Source organism: Furipterus horrens, unplaced genomic scaffold (genome assembly GCF_987537825.1).
Source record: "Furipterus horrens unplaced genomic scaffold, mFurHor1.1.pri manual_scaffold_10, whole genome shotgun sequence".
Lineage (NCBI taxonomy): Eukaryota > Metazoa > Chordata > Mammalia > Chiroptera > Furipteridae > Furipterus > Furipterus horrens.
In genome coordinates this window covers 80,468,951-80,487,509 of record NW_028327180.1, presented here as the reverse complement: position 1 = coordinate 80,487,509, position 18,559 = coordinate 80,468,951, and positions in this window count along the sequence as shown.

Genomic DNA, 18,559 nt, shown 5'->3' with positions numbered 1-18,559 from the left:
GGGCTGTGGGAGCTGGGATCATGCCGGATTGACCCTGGCTATTGATTGGGTTTTTTGGAGGGTGGGGGAGGTAGTGAGAAGAGCAGATTTCTAACCCTTCTGGCTGACGTAGAGGTAGTAGGCTATGCTTTAATTTGTAGTAAAGGAAGGCATGTGAGCAGCTGGCATCAGGGGGGAGGGGGAGGGGCTGGGTGAGAAAAGTGAGGGGGTGAAGAGGTACAGATTGGCAGTTACAAAATAGTCACAGGAATATGAAGCACAGCACCAGAAATATAGTCAATAATATTGTAATAGCTATGTATGGTGCCAGGTGGGTACTGGAAATGTTGGAGGGAATATTTTGTAAAGTACATATATGATTGTCTCCTGAAACTAATACCAAATAATATTAAATGTTAACTGTAGTTAAAAAATTAAAAGTAAAAAAATGTAAAAGAATTCCTCCTAGGGAGAGAACGGTCTTGTTTAGGAAAATGTGGTGTTAAGTGGTGATGGTAAGAGTTGGAAAGAGGGCTGAGCCCGTGGCTCTGCGCTCAGGTCACCCTGGGTGGCTCTGTGGCCTGCCTGCGCCCATGTCCTCTGGGGACCCAGGCTCCTCTCTTGACAGTTCTGCGTCCCTCTGCCCTCCTGCTTCCTCTGCTCAACCTGAGTGTTACTTTCTGGTAACCTGAGCTTGCTTGTGGCTCGCCAGTGTGACATTTTGGTTTTCCTCGGCTGATGGTTTTTTCTAAGCATTTCTTCATTCAGATTCCTGCGAAATGGAGTCGGATGGAACCAGCTTATCTCTTTCATTAGGGTCAGGGTAGAAGATCAGCCTAAGGAATCGCTGTCGCTGGGCTGGTGCCACTCAGACCTGTTGACCAACAGAGCGAGAAGGGCCACATGGGAAATCATGGCTACCCAGGGGCGGCTACTTCTTCTTCTTTTAATATTAAAAAAAAATCCTTACCTAGGACATGTTTTTTATTGATTTTAGAGAGAGAGGGAGAGGGAGAGAGAGAGAGAGAGAGAGAGGAAGAAAGAGAGAAGCATCAAATTAAGAAAGAAGCATCGATCAATTGCCTCTCGTACACACCCTGACCAGGAATTGAACCTGCAACCTTTTGGTGTACTGGACGACGCTCCAATGACCTGAGCCACCTGGCCAGGGTCAGGGGCTACTTCTTCAGTCGTGGTCACAGGCAAGGCCAGCATTCTTCCAGAGGACCGCTATTTTTAGTGTCTGGCCAGGTGGAAACTAACATTCTATTGTCCCGATTCAATTGTTTAGGAAATTGCTCATTGTTTTGTGCACAGCCATGTAGTAAATTCCCCCACTGCACATTTTTCTGATCATTGACTTCATCCAAAAATGCTTTCTAAGCATCCAGTTGCCTGTGGCTCTGGGGTCATTGTTTTGCAGAAAGAACGAAAGCCTTTTCTGTGCTTGGGCGCAGACTGTCCCTGAGGATGCAGAGCAGAGAAGACTCCTCTTGGCCAGCCCCTAATTGCTCTATTGGTTATTTCATGAAGTAGGAGTCAGGGGCTCAGGATGTGGGACAAGCATTAGGCCAAAGAACTTTCCCAATCCCCTTTTAATTTTTACTCAAGGTAAGTTTGAGGAATAATTGGGTATCAGCTCAACTGGTTCCTCAGCCCTTTGCAGGCAAGTATTCTTTCTTTCGACCGAAGCACTGAACAGTGGAGACCCCCGCCCTGTGGGAAGCTGGGTCTCAATGACAGGGTGGTCCCTGTTTTATCTCCGAGAGCGGGAAGCAATCACCGTGTCAAGCCCAGCCCCGCTTTGTCATAGCTGAGGTGACTGTACAAGACGACACTGTGGTGAACTGAATTCTGATCCCAAACCTTACAAGCCGGTGTAGGGAGGAGCCCAAGGAAACGGGAGCAGAGGTGACGTGGCCAGTTCAGGGCAGAAAGCTTTGGAGCCAGTCTAGTTTGCTGAGTTCTCTGTCCTGCCTTGGTCACTGCCTGTGGTGACACGGAACCTCTCTCAGCCTTCTTCCCTGAGTCACTTCCAGGAACAAAGTGTATTTTGTTGTTTAGGCCACTGGCATTTTTGTGTGGTTTACTAATGTAGCATCACCCAGCCTTTCGGCGAACGTAACGTCCAATTACAACTTACCTTCTCTCACTGGGACGCCCAGAGGTGTTCAAACTGTCTTCCTGCGAAGCTGCACTAGTTGCATTTTCACCGGCGGTGTATTGCTGACTCGGTTTCTCCACGTCCTCACCAGCATTTGGTGCTACCATTTTTTTTTTAGTCATTCTGATAGGTGTGGAGCGATACCACATTATAGTTTTAATTTGCACTTCCCTAACCGCAAATGTCGTTGAGTGTCTTTTCATGCACTTATTTGCTGTTTATATATCCTCTTCGGTGAACCGTGTCTTATATTTTTGGCCATTTAAAAATTGATGTGTTTGTTTCCTTCTGTTGAGTATGAGAGTTCTTCATATATCCTAGATACTCGTTGTTAGCTGGGTGGTTTTGCAAATATTTTCTCTCCGGCTGTAGCTTGTCTTTTAATTCTCTTAACAGAGTCTTTCACAGAGCAAGAGTTTTTAATATTGACGAAAATTTTAAACATTTATCAGTTTTCCCTTTTATGGGTCATGCTTTTAGAGTCAAGCCTAAGAATGTGTTGTCTAGCCCTGGATCCTGAAGATTTTCTTCTAAGTTTTTTCTATAAGTTTTGTAGTATTTATTGTCTTTTACATTTCAGTCTGGGGTCCAGTTAGAGTTCGTTCTGTATAAGGTGGAAGACCAAGGTCAGGTTCATTTTTTTTTTTTATTTTTTTTTGCTTACAGTGCAAATACTTATATGCCCACATGCTCCAGCACCGTTTGTTCTTCCTCACTGAATTGCCTTTGTGCCTTTCATCAAAGATCAGTTGGGTGTATTTGTGTGAGTCTGTTTGTGGGTTCTCTGTTTTGTTCCATTGATCTATAAGACTATCCTCCCACCAATACCACAGTCCTGATTATTGTAGGCTTGGAATTGGGTAGTCTGATTCCTCCAGCTTTATTCAGCTTTTTAGCTATTCAAGTCTGTTTGCCTTTCTATATAGAGTTTAGGTCCTGGCTGGGAGCTCAGTTGGTTCAAGTGTCATCTGGCTACCCCAAGATTGTGGGTTTGATCCCCGGTCAAGGTACATACTAGAGTCAACCAATGAATGCCTCAATAAGTGGAACAACAAATCAATATTTCTTCCTCTCCCAGATCAATAAATAAAACAAAATTAAAGTTTGGAATCATCTTGTCTATACTTACAAAAAGTCTTGCTGAGATTTTGCTATGAATTTTGAGTCATTGTGGGGAGAACTGATACCTTTAATATGTTGATTCTACCAATCCATGAACACAGTATGTCTCTCCATTTAGTTAGAGCTTATTTTAAAAAAAAATTTCATCAGCATTGGGTAGTTTTCAGCATACATGTTTTCTTCTTCTTTTTTTTAAAAGGAAGCAAGCATTTCTTTTTAAAAGATTTTGTTTATTTATTTTTAGAGAGAAGGGAAGGGAGGGAGAAAAGGAGGGCAAGAAACATCAGTGTGTGGTTGCCTCTCGCATGCCCCCAACGGGGGACCTGGCCCTCAACCGAGGCATGTGCCCTGACTGGGAATCGAACCAGCAGTCCTTTGGTTCTCAGGCCGGTGCTCAATCCACTGAGCCACACCAGCCGAGGCTCAGCATACATGTTTTCTTAGATTTATTCCTAAGTGTTTTATTTAAAAATAAACACATGTAACAGAAAACTTACCATTTTAATTGTATACTTTGTTGCCATTAAGTGTACTCATAATGTTGTATAACTGTTACCACTCTCTTTTTCAAGAACTTTAAAAAAATCATTTCAAACTGAAACTCTGCACTCATTAAACATTAACTCCCCTTTGCCCCGACCCCCGCCCCTGGCAACCACCATTCTATTTTCTGTTTCTATGAATTAGACTACTCTGGATATGTTATGTAAGTAAAACCTGTCCTTTGTGACCGACTTATTTCACTGAGCATGTCAAGACTTATCCACATTGTAATGTGTCAACTCTTCCCTTTTTTAGAGACTAAATAATATTCCACTGGATTATGGAATGTATTAAAGTCATATTTGGCTTCTCCATTCACCCACAATGGATGCTTGGGTGGCTTCCACATTTTCGCTGTTGTGAATAATGTTGCTATGAAATATGTGCGTACAAATACCTGCTTGAGTTCTTGCTTTCGTTTCTGTTGGTTATATGCTCTGATGGGTAATTGCTGGATCATACGTAATTCTATGTTTAACTTTTTGAGGAACCACCAAACTGTTTTCCACAGCGGCTGCACCATTTTACATTCTTACCAGCAGTGTGTGAGGGGCCAGTTTCTCCACATTTTTGCCAACACTTGTTATTTTCTGTTTTGTTTTTAATAGCAGTCATCCTAATGGCTGTGCTATCTCGTTGTGGTTTTAATTTGTATTTCCCTTGTGATTGATTTGGGGTAACTTTTCATGTGCTTTTTGACCATTTGTGCATCTTCTTTGATGAAATGTTGATTAATATAAGTCCTCTGCCCATTTTCAGAACAGGTTATTTGTTGTTGAATTGCAGAGGTTCTTTATGTATTCTGAATATTAACTCCTTAGCAAATAGATGGCTTGCAAATATTTTCTCCCATTCAAAGGATTGCCTTTCCACTTTTTTATGTTATTTGATGCACAAAAATTTTAAAATTTGACGCAGTCTAATGTATCTATTTTTCTTTGTTGCCTGTGCTTTTGATGTCACATCTGATAAATCAGTGCCAAATCCAATGTCATGAAGCTTTCCCCATATGTTTTTCCCTAAGAGTTTTATACATTTACATTTATGATCCATTTGCGTCAGTTTTGTGTATGTTGTAAGGTCTGGGCCCAATGTCATTTGTTTGCATGTTTATATCCATTTTGCTGAAAAGACTGTTCTTTTTTCATTGAATGGTCATGGCACTCTTGTTAAGAATCATTTGGCTATATATAGGAGTTTATTTCTGGGCTCTCTATTCCATTACATTCATCCATAAGTCTGTCTTTATGCCAGTATCACACTGTTTTGATTACTGTAGTTTGTAGTAACTCGAAGTGTGAGAACTCCAATTTTGTTTTTTGTTAACATTGTGTCCCTCGAGATTCCGTATGAACTTTACAATGGTTTTATTTTTTTCTGTAATAATTATTTTTGGAATATTGATAATGGTTACATTAAATCTATAAGTCATTTTGGTTGGTATTGTCATACTGTCTTCCCAACCCATGAAAACTGTATGTTTCTATTTATTTGTATCTTCTTTGGTTGTGAGCAACATTTTGTAGTTGTCAGTGTTTAAGCCTTTTGCCTCCTTGGTTCAGTTTATTCCTAAGTATTTTATTCTTTTTGGTGCTCTGGGAAATGAAGTTGTTTTTTTTAATATCCTTTTCTAATTGTTTTCTTTAGGGTATAGAAATGCAATTGATTTTTTTTGTGTTGATTTTGTATCCTACAGCTTTGTTGAATTTATATATCAGTTCTAACAATTGTGTGTGTGTAATCTCGGGAGTTTCCCGCATATAAGTCCAGGTCACCTGCAGACAGAGAGCATTTTACGTCTTGCTTTCTAATTTGGATGCTTTTTTTTTTTTTTTTCTTGCCTGATTGCTCTGGAAGAAAACAATTTCCAGTTTAAATTATACACAGAGGTTTTCATGCTCTGAGGAAGTCGCGGGTCCATGCCGCAGCCTCCCGTATTTCCGCTGCCTCCCTCCTTCATGTCCATGGTGTGCGGGCGCCATGGCCTCTTGCCAAGTGACGTCATCACTTCCAAAGTGGTTCTCCCTCCTGGATCAGACTTCCTGAAACTTCCATTCTTAGCTAGACATTAGGATCAGCACGTGGATTGAACCATTTGACAGTAAACAGAGAACTAGTGAGTGCTCACATCCGCTCACCAGAGGCATTAGTGCCGCAACGGGAGCCTTCTGTTTGCCTAGTGGGAGTTTCCCCAGCAGGTGGACTTCCTGGCTTCCGGCCACAGCTGGGCAGCATGGAGCTCTCCTGGTTGCCTTCTGGGGGAGATTAGGTTTTAGTGCTCACATAAAAGCATTTTTCTTCAGCTTCCTACTGTTGCAGTGTGTCCTCATTGTTTCCCAGGGGTCCCTCTTGCATTCCCAAGGCTTAGAGCTTGCCTTGTTCTTGCTTTGTTCTTTGGATTGATTTGAGACATTCTTCTAGGTGCCATCTCTCTCCATATTAGCTCCTTGTCCCCAATCCAACCTGAGGAAAGCCATCTCAGCTTTGGCCCCACATTCACCTTGTGTGGGTCCCACCGGAGCTAGAGTGGGAGGCCCTTGAATAAAAACTTGGGGCCCCGGTGGGAGGATGGGCCTTGCTAGTCAGCCTCATTGACCTCTCTTCACTTTTAACTGAACTCCATGCATATATTTGGGCTTCAGAATTTCTTGTCTAACTACCTTGGCTGTTTGTTTACAACTTTAAAAAAGAAACAGAAGGACTGGTTGATTAATATTAATAGATATAAATATTAATATCCACCACTCCATAACAGTTATTTGGTACAGGCACCAGTCTGGATACCTGACTTCTTTTAAATATTTACATGTAGAGTCCAGTTATTATTCCTATTCTACTAATGAGAAACCAGGCACGTTCAAGGTTTCTTGCCTAAGATCTCTGTGCTGAATACAGATAAATTATGTAGTCACCTTCATTCCTTTAAGTGCCTACCCTGTGTCTTTTGCTTTGGCTGAAACTCAGGGAGCAAGAAGCAAGAGATACAGCTGAAAAAGTCCTGACCTGAGTAATTTACTCCCCAGAACTTGGAATTCTCCCTAAGGTACCCCAAATCCATATTTGGGTGTGACACAAAATATGACTTTTTCATTTACTCTAACTGGGTTTTTATGAATTTAGCTACACAACTTTATTTTTAAATGTCCCCCCACCCAGTGGAAATCAGTTCTTTCTGTTGAACTTCACAGCATTCGGTTACATTGTGCATTGCTAAGAACTTTGGGTTTTTCTGCAGGGAAAGTAATTCGCAAATGCAAATTATTATGATTATCATTCCCTCCTCTGCTCCCAACTCTACTCTCTAACCTTGAGCAAGTCGTGCCGTGCCGTATCTACTTGCTCCCAGTTCCCCGTCTGAGAAAGGGAGATAATAGAGAATACTCCTCCAGGTCGGGACTTTCCAGTGAGAGGTAACGCACGTGTGTATGCACCACACAAGACCTAACTACTGTCATTAGATCCCATCAGGATTCATATCAGTTATACACAGTTCTAAGTTCCCTGGACACACATCATGATCATTATACCTTGGACAAGTCTAGGTATACTACTGATACTTAGAAACATTGATGAGGCTAAAAAAAAATACAGTTAAAATGTTGAATGCAGAAATCAAGAACAATGCATTTAAAGGGTTCAGGTTCACTGTGTAAACTTTGGTGCAGATATATATTAATAAGCGACCTACCTATCTTTTATAATTACAGCCTCCTGGGAAGCATGGTCACCACGCCCATTTTACAGAAGGGAAAACTGAGCCCTAGGGCATCTTTCCAAGGTCATGCCATTTCTCTGAAAACATCTGGCATTAATATGGTGCTGTGGCAGCTGTGCCAAGTGCTGGGAATATAATGCAGAGCAGAAAAAGAGAAGACACAGTCTCTGTCCTCAGGAGTTCACGGTCTACTAAGGAGATGGCCAGCGATTAAAAACACTCAAACACAATGTAGAATTACAACTGTGATTGGTTACCCAAGGAAGTCCAGGGAGCTGGCGGAACATAAAATGGGGTAAGTGACCTCATCTAGGGCTGGGGGAGGGCTTCCCCAAGGAGAGGGGATGGACTTGCGATCAGAGGGACAAGGCTGGTAGGGTGAGGAGAAGCCTGTCCTAGGCAGGGAAGCCGCAGCCCTAAAACGCTGAGGTGGGAAGGGACATGCCTGGTTAGAGGGGCTGGAAAAAGGCCAGCGTGCTCAGAGTGCAGAGCATGAGGGACGTGGTGTGTGATGAGACCAGGTAGAAGGGGTCTGTTCCCCACTGGGACTGGGGTCCCCAGGCCCTGTGAGGGATATTGGTCCTTTTCCTACAAATAAGAGGAAGCTATTATTATTTGAGATCATGCTGGCGTCAAGTGGCAGCCGGGGCGTGGGGGTGAGCTTAGAGCAGAACTGGAGGAGAAACTCCTCAATCACCCACCTCCACATTGGGGGTCACCGAAGCCCAAGCTGTGGGGATTAGATAAGCTTTTATCTAGTTCTGGTCCTATTTCCTGGCTTTGCTGGGTACACTTTAAGAGCCCATCTTTCCTTGTCAAATATTTTCTGTTCTTTTCTTATTTTGTGTGTGGGGCCTGTCTCTAGAGCTTCCGTCCTGACTTGCAGATGGAGTCTAGTGAATCGAAATAATCTTGCCACTGCTTAGCCTTTGGAAGGAAAAAGGGAGGGCGGGTCAAAGAGGGGGGGAAAGGAGGGGAAGGAGAGAGAGACTTGTGGGGGGGAGGCTAGGGAAAGGAATCATCCTCTTGGGGAAGGGACCACGTCACCTTAAGGTAACCATCAGTCTTTGCTGGCTAACTCTTCAGCTCTATTCACGCATGGAGTTTCTTCTCCATCTTGCAACTTCCTTCCAATCTAAAGGATCTGTGTCCCTTAACACTGCTCCCTGATAATCCCCAGAGAGCTCTCCCTAAGCAGGCTACAGCTGTCCTGAGTGCATGGAATGGCTTGGCCCGTGTTGGGGTCAGGATGTGGCTTGTGGGACAGCTTGGGACTGAATCAAACAGGCAGGCATCTGAATGGGCAGGCTGACAGCAAGGAGTGACCTGACGGCTTGGCTTGGAGGGCGGGAGGGGGTGTGGAAGGAGCTTTCCTTGGAGGAGGTCAGATGGGGTAAGAGGACGCACTAGGAAGAGAAGTGGCCCATAGAAAAGGATATTGTGGCAGGAAGGCAGTGGTCACTGGAAGGCAGGACTCAGTCCTCACCGACCAGGACTCACAGAGAGAGCCGGTCTGCATGGAGGCTCGCTGCTGAGTGTGTCCACTTAGCATGGACTTCCTGACTCTCAGTGCCTGCGTCGTTCCTGAAATGGGGGATGGGGTGGAGCCTGGTTCCATGGGGACAGTGGTGGCATCTCCCCTGGTTCATGATTAAAGGGAAATGCACCAAAATGTGAATCTTGGTTATTTTTGAAAATGTGCAGTGACTTGTTTTTCTTTAAGTCCATCACTCGACACACCTACAGGGAGTATGAAAATCACAAGTCCGTATGCTGTGAACGATTAGGAGGCTGTTGGTAACCTCATTACATCGCAATGTTTTAACACCAAGTTCATGCATTAGCAACCTCTTTTCTTAGCTGCATGCCTCACGGAGGCGATTTTACACGACTGGCTGCTGGAGAGGTTCCTCATTCTGAAATATTTATGTATGCTTACAATCAGAAAAAGCACCAAGATGATTATTGTCTTTAGCAGCTGGATGGATTGGCCCAGAGTGGTTTGAAATGATGTAAACTCCTGCACCGGGTAGGCCACCAGGTTTTAAATCTCATCTTAGGTTTTGGACCTCACTCTGGTGAGGAGCAGCAGGAGCATGAGGTGACCACGGTTCTCTGACACCACAGACAGTCTGCCGGGGGACAGGATGTTTGTCTATGTGTGATCGTAACAGCTGTCCAAACGCTGTAGAGGTGTGTCGTCCCCGCATTTTATAGCAAATCGAGACTCTGAGGGGCTCAGTGATCCAAGCCGTGCAGAGATGTAGCTGCTGGGCTCTGGCCCGGTGGCTCAGTTGGTTGGAGCGTCGTCCTGTACACCAGAAGGTTGTGGGTTTAGTTCCTGGTGGGGGCGCGTATGGGAGGCAGTGGTTTGACGTTTCTCTCTCATGTCGATGTTTCTCTCTCTCTCCACCCTTCTCTGTCTCTCTCTCTCTCAGATCAATAAACATATCCTCAGGTGAGGGTTAAAAAGAAACACTGCTGCTGGGATGCAAGTTTGAACCCAGATTTTCTGACCCAAAACCTTGTTCACTCCCGTTCCCTCTGTTCTTTTTGTTTATTAATTATTTGAAATGGCTCAGAGGTGAATATGGCTACCTGAAGTGGAATGAAATAGAGCTCCTTGCTTTCTTACCTCCCCTAAAATGAGGGAAAAGGAGGACGGGGTTCCGACGGGCAACCACCCCAGCAGCACGACCCTGGTCTGTGTCTGTGCATCCCCACCCACTTCCTCCAGCAGCATCGGCTCCCCTGTCTCCCCGCCGGGGGTGAGACGCGAGGTGCGCTCATTAGCACCCCACTGCCGGGTACTGTGTGGGTGCTTTTACAATAGCCTTTATCTAATTTGATTAGTTCAGATTATATGGGGGGGAATCTTTACTGAGATAACAAGAGCAGCATCAGATATAATTTTCAGCTCCTCTTTATAAAAAAGGCATTAACACCCATACGCATATGATTTATTGTTGTTTCTATTGTAAGGCAGGGAAAGGGGCGACCCCCATGGAAGCATTTGGGACATACAAGTGTGTCTGTGAGACAAGAGATTTTTTTTATTATTTTTAAATCCTCACCTGAGGATATGGATATGTTTATTGAGAGAGAGAGAAAGAGAGAGATCAGAGTGAGAGAGAAACATCCATGTTTTGCCTCCCATACACACCCCAAGCAGGAATCAAACCCGCAACCTTCGGGCGAATAGGGCGACACTCTAACCAACAGAGCTACCGGGCCAGGGCAAGATGACCAAGTTTTGATGTGGCCATGCCCAGTGAGCTCCATTAGATTCCATCAGGAAATGAGGAATGCAGGTGGGCAAGGGCTCATCCTCCTCCTGGCCTGAGATTGCTCTCTGGCTCTTCTTCCTGGAAACGTGGATGGAAAGCAAGGAACTAAGGAGAGGGAGGCAAGTAAGCGAGGCTGTGGGTTCAGGTGTGCGTGTCCTGCACTGGGTTTGAGGACAGCTGAGCTGTCCTGCAACGTGGGGGGGTCATGCTAAAGGGGATGGTGCTATGATGGGCTCATTTGTGGGTGGAAGGGAGCTGAGAGTTGAAGTTGGGTGAAGGGCCAGCTGAGGAACTGGGGCGACCCCATAACAGAGGTTTGGGGGGGTGGCCTCAGCTGGGGCTATCTAGGGCATGTGACCAACATTTAGAGGAGGCAGAAGTGGGGCTAGGGCCGTGAGAGGGGCCCACCAGGTACAGACTCTGTGGGGGGCTAACCAGAGTGTCCCCACAGCAGATCTGGGCAGCCAATGCCAGTGGGATCTATAGTGATGGTGCCCAGGGAGTATCTCTGAGGAGCCCCGTGGGGTCCAGGGAGCACCCATGCCTTTGCTGTGGGCTCAAGGCCTGTCCTCAGCACCCTGCAAGGTGCCCACTAACAGATGGGCTAGAGAGAGGACAGGAGAGAAACCCTAAAGACGGGGCATTTACCTCCAAGAAACGTGTTTCCCTGAGAAAGACAGTTTGAAACTAACCACACTGAGCTTCCTTTATTAGGTGAGTTTAAGTCTTCTGACCTGCAGCCCTGCCCTGTGAGTCAGCCTTGAACGGGCATGGGGGCATCAGAACACATTCAAGCAGTGCTAAAACATTAAGAATGCCGCATTTCCCCCTGCACACCTGAGGTTGGTGTGGAAGGATTGCTACCCCTGTTGCACAGTCTGCCATCGTTCAGGGCTCTAGCACAGATGAAATGGAAAGATAAGAAGGAAGGCAGGAAGAACATGGTTCCCTTCCCCAGGGGGGACCCTCTTCCAAACAGTGGGTTCAGGAGAAGCCAGTCCAGAGGTCAGCTCGGTGGGTGGGAGAACATTGCTTGATTTCTCTGGCTGGCTGCCTCTTTTCTGAACAAAGGAAAGACCATGCTGGACTCCCTGAAAGGCCTCTCGGCTTTGAGGGTCTCATTCTGTCTTTGGAGGCCAGAGGAGCCCAAGCCGGTGGTGGGAAAAAAGGGACCCGGGTTCCCGCCGCTGCCAGAGCCTTGGCCGGAGCCCTGCATCCCTTTGCAGTTCATTTTCAATGCACTTTTTCACGGCCAGTGCTTCTGCTGTACCAGCCCCAAGCTCCTGTTGCCTTGGCAACAATCTTTACCTCCTGGCGTTTGAAAGGGCCTCTGTTCTGTACTCATTCCTTTCATCTGCTGCTCCTCGAGTGTGCTCGGCTTCTTCTATCTCCGTTCCAGGTGTGATTCCAGCTCCAGCTGTGGCTCCAGCACCTCTGGTCACCTGCAGATGGGCCACACAGCTTCCCTCATCCCTCCTGGTGAAAACAGAACAAAAACAAAACACAAATCCCAGGCCCCTTCTAGCTCATCTGCTGGCCTGTGGGGGAGGACAGAGGTGACATGTGGCCTAGCTGGTGGCCCAGAGTGGCTTGCTTCAGTTCTCAGAGGAGGCAGGCTGGCTTACATACCCAAACTGAGATTGTTGCACAGCACAGCCCAGGGTGGCTCAGTAGTCAGGATTTCATGGAGATGTTTAACCCTTTGACTGCCAATGTCGCTCTGAGCAATGCTGAAAAATTTTCCCAGAAGTACCAGCATCGCTTCCAGCAATTCTTTTTTTGATGGCTATACATGTAAATAACAATGGAATAATTTGCATTTTATGTTTTGTTCTCTTTTTTTGTACCTCAGGTTATATATTGATATAATTTTTTCTCATGTTGATCCAAATTTTGAATTACACATGGCACTCAAAGGGTTAAGATGCAAATGAATGGTGGATCTTCTCAAACAGAAGAGAGGTTTATTTTCCTCTCATAGACGCTCAGGGGCACACAGCCAGGCAGGCACGGTGGTCTCCCACACCGGGGTCCCAGGAACCTTCCACGGCAGCCTTCCATTTTCAAGGTCACAGCAGGGTGTGGGTGGGTGGCTGGGCCTCCAGCATTTCCTCTGCACTGGAGGGTGAGGGGGTGAAGTGTAGCTTGCCTTGTCAGTCTGTCTCTCTTTAGAGAAGCCTCCCTAAAAGAATTTCTCGGCACACCTCCATTGAAGCCTCAGCTGCTGGGTCTTATTCCCATGGTCCCCCACCCCATAGTTCTCAAGGTTGACAGTCCTGGAGCCCTCTGCCAGGTGTCTGCAGCACTAACAATATAGGAGTTTGTAGGGGACAGAGGTCTGGGGCAGTAAGTGTTCCCTCTGCTGCAGATGAGGACACCGTGTGTGGGGAGGATGCCCACAGAACTTCTGCTGACAGGACTGAGCTCCTTGGTGGGCTCATGCCTGTCACTGAGGCTTGTCCTGCCGCAGAAGGACCACCCACACTTCTACCTAGAACTCGGAGGTGGAGGAGCCACAAGTCTGTGCCTGCAGGGCACTGGGTGTGATGTGACCCCTGCGGGGCAGTGGAGGCTTCTCAGGTGGTCCTCTGTGAAGAAGCCAAGTGCATTAGACTCAGAGCTGATGGTGGCTTTTTGGCAGCAGGGGCCGAGTGGTGACCTGAATGCAAGATAAACAAGATCCGCCCACAGGATCAGCATTCCAAAGCTGTTTGTCATCAAATTGACAGCAAATTAAAGGGGGCAGACCTGCTTGTCTGTGCCAGAGTCCTACATGCCCCGCCCCCAGGGCTGCACATGTCTGAGCACAGGCACATGGGGCACACGGAGTTCATGAAAGAAGGGCGACCCCGCTGTCAGGTTGGTCAGCAAGGTAGGAACAAAATACAGTCCCCCAGAGATGGCAGACACTGCCTGACCTCCCCTTCAGCCAAAAGCAGTGCCTGTGACATAGGCCGTTGAACCTGGAGGGGACTTTGAGGTCCTCTGGCCCACTCCCTTCATCTTCAGATAAGAAACTGAGGCCTCCTTAGGCCATCTGGCTGGCCCAAGGACGGGGATCAGAGGCAACAGGACCAAGACTGTCAGCCTCCTGCACCTTCCTGGTCACTGACGGCCGTAATGCTTGTGTGTGTTTGGGGCTAAACTGTGGCTGGAATTTGGTCTTGATCCCAGTGGAGGGGCCCTCATGCCTTGCCAGTCTCCTTAGCACTGGCTTCTTTATTAGCAATGCGACAATACTGTTTCTGGGAAGCAATCCTGGAAGAAATAGAAAGTGCAAGTACTACTGATTTGGCCAGCCTCACAGTGGTACCTAAGTGCTAAGTATGTGCTATTAATTTTACAGCCCCGGTGGCAGGCTGTGCATCCCGTGAGGTGCCGGAGTCACTGGTGCGCTTAGCTGTGCTCGCAGCTGCAAGGAATCGGCCAGGCTCCACCTGCCAGCCCGGCCGCCAGGCGCCTTGCCTTGGTTTCCTTTCCTCCAGCAGGAAGATTGGTGTGCGGTTTGCACAGCCGGCCAGGCTGCTAGGTGGCTCCCGATGTCCCTTGGAGGTGGTCACAGGCCACTAGGTGGCTGCACACAGAAGAAGTTTAATTTTCCCACCAGGACTTGACTGGACAGTTAGTTCCTGATTGTCGCAGCTTTTCTTTGCCTTGCCAGGTGGATTTTTACACATCAGTGACCAAATAAATCTTAGTCTGCCCACATATGTATAACCCAGTGCTAAAGAAAAAAATGCCAGAAGCTTCTGGATCCTCTGCTCACTTTATGACTGAGTCACTGTATGAATACAGGCCTGTCCTGCTCTCAGGTCACTTTGCAGAACAGATTTGAGGCTCATCCAGTTCATGTGTGCTCAGGAAGGAGTGGCTCCTGCTGGGAATGTGCTCTGGCTGTCTTCGTGCATTTATTAAGTGCCTAACTCTAGGCCCAGACTCTCTGCCCTCATGGGGCTGAACTCCAACAAAGTATGGTGACTGGACACAGGTCACTACGAGACAGGCCGCACCGGACTCCTGCTGGGGGAGAGGAACAGGGAAAGATCACATAGGAGGTGACAAGGAGACGGCTGAGCTGGCCCTTGAAGCATAAATCAGAGTTTGACCAACAGGAATGATGGAAGAGGGCATTGGAGAGAGAAGGAGCAGGGAGAGTTATTAGTCAGGTCTCTAAAGAAACAGAATAGGCTGTGTGCACACATATGGAGAGAGGGAGAGAGAGAGAGAGAGACTGATTTTGTGGGCAGTGGCAAGTCTAAACCCTGCAGGGTAGGTAAACAGGCTGCAGGCCAAGGAAAAGCTGCAGTTCAAGTCCAAAGGTGGTCTGCTGGCAGAAGTCCCTCTTCATGGGGGGGTGGGGGGGCGCAGCTTTTTTCTTAAGACCTTTAACTGATTAGATGAGGCCCACCCACACTATGGAGGGTAATCTGTTTTATTCAACGTCTACTGATTTAAATGTTAATCTTATCCAAAAATACCCTCACAGAAACATCTAGAATAATGTTTGAGTGACTATCTGGGCACCGTGGCCCAGCCAAGTTGACACAGAAAATCAGTCATCACGGAGAGTACATTTTGTGAAGTCAGGAGAGCGTGGGTGTGTTTGGGGACAGTGAGTGATCCATGCAGCAGGAGTGGGGTCTGGAGCGGGTGGGGTGGGGGGAACCAGGTCTGTGAAGGGGGTGAGAGTGGACGGTGTGTGTCACCGGGGCAGTTTGTGAAGCGGGGGGGCAGATTGGTGCTGGTGCGTGTAGACTGAGGGGAGGCTGGGCAGTGTTTTAAGGAAGAAAGTCAGGAAAGGTGGGGGTGGAGGCTAGTGACAATCTGTCTACAAGAGAGCTTGCCTTTCCCAAACAGCACTCAGCTCTGCCTCCCTGTACCTACCCTGAGGCATGTGCGAAGCAGCCTTAGGCTCCTTCCAGTCCCGCCCCTCCCCCCCCACATCACAGGCTCTCAGTCTGAAACTCAATGTGCACATCCTTGTGTGAAGAGTAGCTGTGTTCTTTGTTCTCCTCTCTGAGCAAGGCCATTTTTGTGTTGGCTGCCAAACTTGGAGATCTGCTTGAGCATGGGCATCACCATACACATGTTTTAAACTGTATCCCTGGTTTATCTGCTTTTTCTTGTCCCATTTTCTCCCCTCTTCCCCCACTTACTTGCTTTTAAGTCTTGTTATAACATATCACCTTCACAAATTGCTGCAAATCCTCTTTGGAATGAAGGGGGTATACAGGGATTAACCACCACCAGGACTAGACAGCTCGTGGGAGGAAGTTTTTACTTTGGAATGTAAGATGATTCCAAACCTTCATCAGATAAAGAAAAATCCAGAGGCAGGCTGGTCCGGGGGTGACTGTGAAAATGAGTTCCATTTTAGAAGGGAGAGTTCCACCAGGCCTTGCCCACACCTGCTGCCCAAATGATGTCTGCTCCCTGCAAGCCTGGCCTTACCTGGGGTCTGGAACAAGGACAGCTGACCATAGGTTGGTATCCGCTTGAAGCCGTTCCCTTCCAGTGAGGGGTGTCCAGACTGATCTGCTGGCTGCCCCCCAGAGTGTGGGTGCCAGGTCCTTATGTGAATACAGCCCTCCAGCCTCTTCGAATTCGCCCATGACCGTGGCTCTTCTGCCCTGGCTCTCCTCGATGCCCTGATGCTCTTGAGGAGTTCAGTCCCTTTACCCCCCAAACCAGGAGACTTTGATTCTGGGGTCCTTCACCTCATCCCAAACGGTTCTCCCTGGTTTGGGACCCAGGTGGACCAAATGTTCTGCTACGTCAGAGTTTCCCGGGCTATGAATCCAGGCGTGCACCTGAGTTTTCTGTGCTGCCTTGGATTTGGTTTGGGATCGCTTGCTTCCCCTGTGGAGGGACACCTGCCAAGCTGGCCTGGTCAGTTTTTCCAGCCCTCCTTCTATGGTGGTTGCAGAATTGTCCCCTGCCACTGCCTTCTTCCAAAGGTAAGCTCTCAGCCTACCTCACAACCAGAACCAAGATGCATGTCATGAGTTTGAGATTCCAAAGCCAATCTAGGTCAAGGAAGGTGTCAGGCATGCAGGAAACCTGAAGCGACAGAGGCTGGCGGGAGCAAATAATGCAAATAATATTGCCTTAGGAGATACCCTCATGGAAGGTGTTGATGTTAGGCATGGGCAAGAATTAAATCACTCCACGACTGACACTGGGGTAAGAAGAGGGCAGAGCAAAGAGGTCACCTCGGGGGCAGTGTTTCTATGTTGGGGACAGGAGAGGGAAGGAGGTCAGTGAAGTAGCCACGGGGGGTGGGGTTGAGAAGACCCAAGGAGAAGCAAGGGGAATGGAGGCTACGGGAAGCTAAGAGAGGAGAGAGTTTCAGGAAGGAGAAGGCAGGGAATAGTGACAAATGCTGCAGAGAGATCAGGGCAGAGGCGGAGGAGCAGGAGGAGGAGAGGAAGACAGCGCACTGGCGTGGTCGCTGGGGAGTGTTGAGGGTGTGGGCTCAGTGGAATCATGGCCAGAAGTCTGACTGGGTAGAATTAAGACAGGAGGAAATGGTGAGAGAATAGGGGATTTATGAAAAGCCCACATTTTAAGAACTGCTCTGAGGGGAAGAAGGAAGAGGTCTTTTTTAGGGAGGAAGACACTGTGGAAGAAATGTCAGAAAGCCTCTTGTTCCTGGTTTGTTCAATGACAAGCTGAACCTGCCCTAATCAGAAAGCCTCTCTGGGGCAAGAAGAAGGAAATCAGTATTGCTCCCTTCAGTAAGCCTTACGGATCTCTCTCACAAGACTGCAAACCCTTCCAAAATCTTCTGATCAAAGGCACAGATCTCAGTATCTTGAACACTCTACAAGGTGACCGAGGGCAGATTTTTGACTCATAAATAGAAAAAAAAAAAAAAAAAGATAGCTTTGAACTGTTAGCAGTGCCAACCATTTGGGCAGGAGACACAGTTCTGATCTCTAGGAATTTGTCATCCAGGATCCAGATGGAATATTATTTAAATATTTTCCGTATTCTTATATTGAGTGTATTTATGTGGACAATGGAACAGGATGTTGGGGAAATCTGTGGCATATGGCCATTCAAGCAGAGATCACATCATGGAATTAGAAATGGCAGTTTTTGACTGCACAAGAAGAAAATTTGACAATTTAAATTCTTATCCAGAAACACAAGTAGTTTTATCCACTCAAGAGCAATTTACTTTTAGAGTGACAGAGTAGCAGTGGAAGTCTCATCTGAGTGTAAAGTCTCATCTGTCTATAACACTTAGAGATGTAAGTCACAGGAGAACCAGGTTTTGATGCCTATAAATGGTCTTTCGTGTTCACGGATCAAACTGCAAAACAAAGTTAATTCTGAAAATATTAGCGATGTTTTCATATTTGGGGGTTACTTTGTCAAAAGTATAAGTCCAGGATGAATTTTCTTTTTAAGTTGAAAAACCAAAAACATATTTTTATTCCTATGCCGTGTGCTCTGAATCCAAACTCTTGAAGTTCAAGGCTCTTTCTAATCCAGACTTTTCTTCAACTTGACATCCCCACGCGTGGCGGGCACGTGCATTGCTGTCGGCCGTTCTGTCTCCTGCCAGGCCCAGTTCTGCTCTGCGCCTCTGCTTCTGTTGGGTCCACTCCAGCTCTCCATCTTTAAGTCCAAGACAAACAAACTACACCCCAGTGACCCATAACGGTAAGCACCCACCCCTTTTGTTCTATGTGAGGAACTTCACTGCAGAATCTTTTACTCACGACCTCACTCCTCCTTCAG